The sequence below is a fragment of the Heterocephalus glaber genome, unplaced genomic scaffold (assembly GCF_053883595.1).
Source record: "Heterocephalus glaber isolate CG9 unplaced genomic scaffold, H.glaber_assembly_v1.0 deba00001547, whole genome shotgun sequence".
NCBI lineage: Eukaryota > Metazoa > Chordata > Mammalia > Rodentia > Bathyergidae > Heterocephalus > Heterocephalus glaber.
The window spans coordinates 4,213,480-4,219,518 of record NW_028258340.1 but is presented as its reverse complement, the minus strand read 5'-3'; the positions used below and the strand labels follow the sequence as shown (position 1 = coordinate 4,219,518).

General features: G+C 40.0%; 1 pseudogene; it reads right to left on the bottom strand.

The window, feature by feature from the left end:
• Window positions 1–4,110: 4,110 nt before the first annotated feature.
• On the bottom strand, window positions 4,111–4,885 carry LOC101723249 (14-3-3 protein gamma pseudogene; annotated as a pseudogene).
• Between the last annotated feature and the right edge of the window lie 1,154 nt (window positions 4,886–6,039).

The following is a 6,039-nucleotide window of genomic DNA, read 5'->3' as shown; positions in this document are numbered from 1 at the left end:
GAATCTTAAATTGGGGGGGGTCAGATAAAGAATTAGAAACAGCAAATAAATATATAAAAAAGTGTTCAACATCACTGGTTATTCATGAAGTGCAAATTAAAACAATGCTGAGATTCCATCTCACTCCAGAAAGAATGGGTGCTATCAAGAAATCAACCAATAACAAATATTGGAGGGGCTGTGAGAAAAAGGAACACTTCTCCATTGCTGGTGGGAGTGTAGACTGGTGCAACCACTATGGAAATCAGTGTGGAGATACCTCAGCAAACTAGGATTAGAGATCTCATTTGACCCAGCTATATCTCCTTTTGGTATCTTCCTAAAAGAATTAAAAGCATGACACCACAGTGATATATGCACACCCATGTTTATAGCAGCACAGTTTGTAATAGCTAAATCCAGGAAACAGCCCAAATGCCCATCAACAAATGAGTGGATACAGAAGAGGTGGTTTTTGTAATGTAATGGAGTACTACTCTGCCATAAAGAAGGATGAGCTTCAGACAATTATAGCTAAATGGATGGACCTTGAAACCATACTCTTAAGTGAAATAAATCAGACACACATGTTTAAATACCACATTGTTTCTCTGGTGTGAGAATCTGAAAGTGGAAATAAGGACTGATATGTACAATGGATGTTGGAAAATGGGAAAAAAGTGTTCAAATGGGAAGGGGAACAAGGAAGGAGAGAGGGAGAAAGGAAGGAAGGGACAAGAAAAAAAGTGAAAAAATAAGGAAAAGATGGAAACAACGCTTTTGTACATAGGGAGGGAAGGGGGCTTGAGGGGGTAAAGGGATAAAATTTATTAAAAAAATAAAATAAATACAGTTGAGGGGGTCTGATTTCTTGAAGTTCTTTATATATTCTAGATATTAGTCCTTTGAGGAACAGCTGGTAAAAATTTTTTCCCACACTGCAGGTTATCCCTTCACTCTGTTGGTGGTTTCTTTTGCTGTGAAAAAGCTTTTTAGTAAGATGAGATACAGTTGTTGATTTTTTGTGATATTTCCTGTGTGATGGAAGTTTTGTTCATAAAGTCTTTGCCTACACCAATGTCTTCAAGAGTTCTACCCATTCTATCTTCCAGCAGATTTAGCATTTCTGTTTTAATATTTAGATCATTGATCCATTTGGATTTTAGTTTAGCTCATGGTGAAAGATATGGGTCTAGTTTCAACAAGTGGAAAGCCAGCTTTTCCAGCACCATTTATTAGAGTCTATCTTCCTTCCAGTGAGGGTGTTTGGCTCCTTTGTGAAAGATAAGGTGGATGAATGTGTTTTTGTATCTTCTAATCTGTTCCATTGATCCTTGGGTCTGTTTTTTGCCAGTACCATGCTGTTTTTGTCACAGTAGCTTTGTAGTATAATTTCAAGTCAGGGATTGTTATACCCCCTGCCTTGCCATTATTACCCAGAATTGCTTTGCTATTCTGGGTCTCTTCTGGTTCCAAGTGAATTTTAATATTGTTTTCTCTAATTCTGTGAGATATGTTATTGATATTTTGATTGGAATTGTATGAAATCTGTATAACAGTTTTGGAAGTATGGCCATTTTCACTATATTAGTTCTTCATACCCAAGAACAGGGAATTTTTTTTTTTTTTTTTTTTTGGTTCCAGGGATTGAACTCGGGTTCTTGTGCTTTGCTTTTGAGGCAGGCGGCAGAACCACTGAGCTAAATCCCCGGCCCTCCATTTTTTTTGATATCCTGTTCAATTTCCTTTTTCAGAGTACTGTAGTTTTCCATGTAAAAGTCTTTTACTTCTTTTGTTAGATGGATTCCTAGGTATTTCATTTTTTTGGATGCTATTATGAAAAGTGTTGTTTCCCCAATTTCTCTCTCAGTGAGTTTGTTATTTGTTACAGGAATGTTATTGATTTCTGAGTGTTGACTTTGTATCCAGCTATGCTACTGAATTTGGTTATTAAATCTAGAGTTCTTTTGGTGGAGTTTTTGGTGTCCTGCTTTAAATCCTTGCTAGGTCCCGGGGACTCACTCCCTCCTTTCTTCTCTACCTCACCATGCTATATTGCAGCAAAGGAACACCAGATCTTGGAGAGGCTATTTCTCTGATGTTCTCCACTCTGCCATCTCCAGAATAATTTTCAAAATAGTTTTTTTTTTTCTTCTGGTACCAGGATTGAACTCAGAACCTTGCATTTGCCAGACAGCCATGGCGCCACTGAGCTAAATCCCTGGCTCTCCTAAATAGTGTTTTGAACCCTGTACTCTACCAGAATTTAGTGCTTAAGGAAAAGGCTTTTACAAAGATTTAAGAGAAACCCTGCTTCAATTCATACTTTTCTAAAGAGGTAAGGGCTCACAGAAGAACAGAAATTTTTCTAATGCCCTGCAGCTAGGATTTGGAACCTTTTCATGTGTTCTCTCTCCACACATTTCCTGCCAGGAGCCCAAGTGGAGGTAGAGGAAGGCTTAGGATCTGACCTGATAGGAGTTACTCAAGAGGACTTAATTTTTTAGCATCATTTGTATTATTTAAATCTGACAGAGGAGTGGGGTCAAGTTTTTCACCCAGAAGTTCCATGGAAATCTGTAAAATGCAAAACTATGTTGGTCACCAAAGTTAACCCAAGTTCATGTAAATTAGCCCCAAACTTATTTATTTGTTTATTTATTTATTTGTTTGTTTGTTTATTGGTGTTGTTATCCATCTTGGGAGTCCATATAGTTACTGATTTTATTTAATTAAAAAAACAACACTAAAGGAATAAAACTGCATACACAACATACCATGGGTCATGTTTACAGACAGATCTATCCAAAATGAGAATGAGGGACCTACGGCTAACTTAAAACACGCTTGCAGAAATAGCAATGTAGTTTCCTTCAGATGGAAAGCTGCACTGACTGCACAAGAGAAGTAAATCTCCAACTTCTATGCTTTCACTGAAAAGAAAAAAATAAAGGAAAAGTTTTGGTCAAACAGGAATTAAGTATTCACTACCTGGTAATGATTTTAGTTAACTTCCTACAAGTACTTGGGAAAGGAGGGCTTCAGGGAGGAAAACCTGATGCACTTACCAGGCTCCTAAAAATGGAAAGACATCTGTGAAGAGATCTCTTCCTTTTGGGTTTTCTACCAGCTCAGCTTCTAGCACCTGACTCCCCACACTGCACCAACTTCCAAGCGATGACCACCCAGCCTCTCCAATCCAACAGCCTGCTGAGCCCCTGCATGCCACAGCACAAGCGCAGCAGGAAAGATCCAGTGCAGAGGGAGACAGATGGCAGTGTGATCCCTGGGAAAGGGGCGGTGGTGGCTGAGACAGCAGGAGTCTTTGGAAACACCAACTTGAGATAAATGACATACAGACCTGAATTTTCTCTACTTTGTGGTGTTTAACATTTCTATTAAAATGATTAATAACTTTTGTGGTGGGTTTACATTAAGAGGAAAGAAAGACAAAAATCCCACAGGCACCTGCCAAGCACCTATTAACCAAAACCTAAAGAAGCTTTGATTCTCCTCAGGCAAATCTTTTAGTCTAGGAGACAGATAAAGAGCAAAACCAACCTGGATACAGCTGAATAAGGATGGAAAGCCAAAATAACGAGCAAAGGAAAACTCATAAGCAATGGCTTAATGTCACATATGGATGCAACATAGGAATACTGTAATTGCAATTTAGTGTTAGTATTGTCACTAATCAGACTTCAGAAAACTCTCTAGGCCTAAACCAAGTCTGCCTGTTTAGGATTTAAACTATGCCATGTCTAGTAGAGTACATTCTGAAAGAAATGCACAGCTAAAATGGAGGCAAGAGAAAAGTACCCAAAACTTAAGACAAGAGCATATGTACATAAAAATCCTTACTGGAACCACAGAACTCACTGAATGAGGACCATTCCATTTACATCTTTTCATCTTAAATGCCTGTCATCTAGCAATAAGTTAGATTAAAGACACAGTTCCACTTGCATGAACCTGCAGAACAGCCTGTATGCCTATGTGAGGCTGCTACTCCAATACCAGCACAGCTACCCTGACTTTTCTTTTTTTTTTAACTAGCAGTATTTTGGCAAAAATATGTCAAAGAAGAGGTGATCAAAGACAGGACAGGTTGTGAGTTTCTCCTTGGGAAGGTCAGCCCTCCCTTCCCTTCCCCCACCCAACCCCAACTCTTGGGAAATAAAAAGGCTGCAGTAGCAGCATCAGCCACCACTGCCAGTCCACTTGGGGGCCTTCTCCGCCTTTGTGGTCTTGATGATCACTTGTCCAGAGCATTAGGTTGTCGCAGAGGACTGCACTGTGAGAGTGGAGTCCTTGTAGGAGTCTTTCTTCAAGAGTGTCGAGCTTGCCAACAGTGTCTTCGGAGGTGGTCTTGGCCAAGTGGCATGCTTGCTCCGTGGTTTTCTGGATCTCTTTGTAGAAAATGGAGTAGTTAAGAGCCAGGCCCAGTCAGATGGGGTGGGTAGGCTGCATGTGCTCCTTGCTGATGTCATGGACTTTGCTGTAGGCCTCCTTGATGACTCCATGACAGTCGCCCTCTTTTTTCCAGTGGCCACTTTGGTCAGGTAGTGGTAATAGTCCCCCTTCATCTTCTGGTAGAACACTTTGCTCTCCTACTGGGTCTTGCTGCAATTCTTGATCAGGTAGTTATCCAGCAGGCTCAGCACATCCTGACACACTGCCTCCAGCTCCTTCTCAATTTTCTCACAGTAAGCATGAACCATCTCTCTCTTCTCATTGCCATCTGCATATATCTTCTGCTCAATGGTGCTGATGACCCTCCAGGAAGAACGGCACGCTCCAACCACATTCCTGTAGGCCACAGACAGGAGGTTTCCTTCTCATTGGACAGTGGCTCATTCTGCTCTGTCACGTTCTTCATGGCCGAGGCCATGTAGTTGTAGTGTTCCACCTGCTTGGCCAGCCAGGCTTTCTACACCAGTTGCTCTCATCTTTGCAGACTGGGTCAGGCAGAGGAAGAAGACCAGGATGGCCTGACAGAACTTAAGGAGGTGGCCTGGAGCAGGAGTTTGGAAGGAACCGATCCACGTAGCGAGTGAGTGGCTGAGGCAGCAGGAGCTGCGACCATGGACCAGTGTAAAGTAGCTGCCCCCAAACTTGTTTTGAACGTACATCGTTTCTGAATTCATTGTACAATTAAATAGGACATCTCCCTCAGTATTAGTTTTAAAGGAAAATCAAGATATTCTAGTATACACTGCATTGCTTAAAATATTGTTTTGGAGCCGGGTGTAGTGGCACAGGCCTGTAATCCCAGCACTTGAGAGGCTTAGGCAGGAGGATTTTCACAAGTTTGAGGCCAGCCTGGACTCCATAGTGAGTTCAAAGCCAGCCTAAACTGCATAGCAAGAGCAGTCTTTAAAAAAAAAAAAAAAAAAAAAAAAAAAAGCCAGATCCTGTCTTTTCAAATGCTGGCACTTTTACTTTAAAAACAAAATTCTTATGTTTCAATCATTTGTTGACTGGGAGACAAATTTTGGTAAGCACATAATATCTCTATAATTGAATTGCTTTTCATTATCATTTATTTATCATTGTATTATGATACTAATTTCTTGTAACTATTAACTAACTTGTGTTTCTTTAGTTCTTACTATATTTATGTTCTTACTATATTATTTAGTTCTTCTTCTTATTATTATTATTTAATTTACTTTATTATTTAGTTCTTACTATATTTATGCAAATAATTAACCTGTTAGCTTCAATTCTGTTTTCCTTTCATTTAAAATTGATTGGAAAAGGCAAATTCTTTTTGCTGTGAATCCAACATAATTTCACTAATCTACAGAGATTAACAAAACATGAGAATGTGAGGAAACTACTGTTACTGGCTTCTGGGGTGGACTCTCCTTCTAGAGGTGATTTCAAGGGTCTCTCTGTCCTGAGCAAAGAATTGGTTAGGAGGAGCACAAAAGGCAGTAAGGTTTTACATTATTAAAGCTAGAAAAAGAAATGTGCTCTGCAGAGCAAGTCTGGGCCAAGTAAAAGTAGGGGAAAGTACACTCTGCAACACGAGAGCAGAATACTGTGGAAGAACAC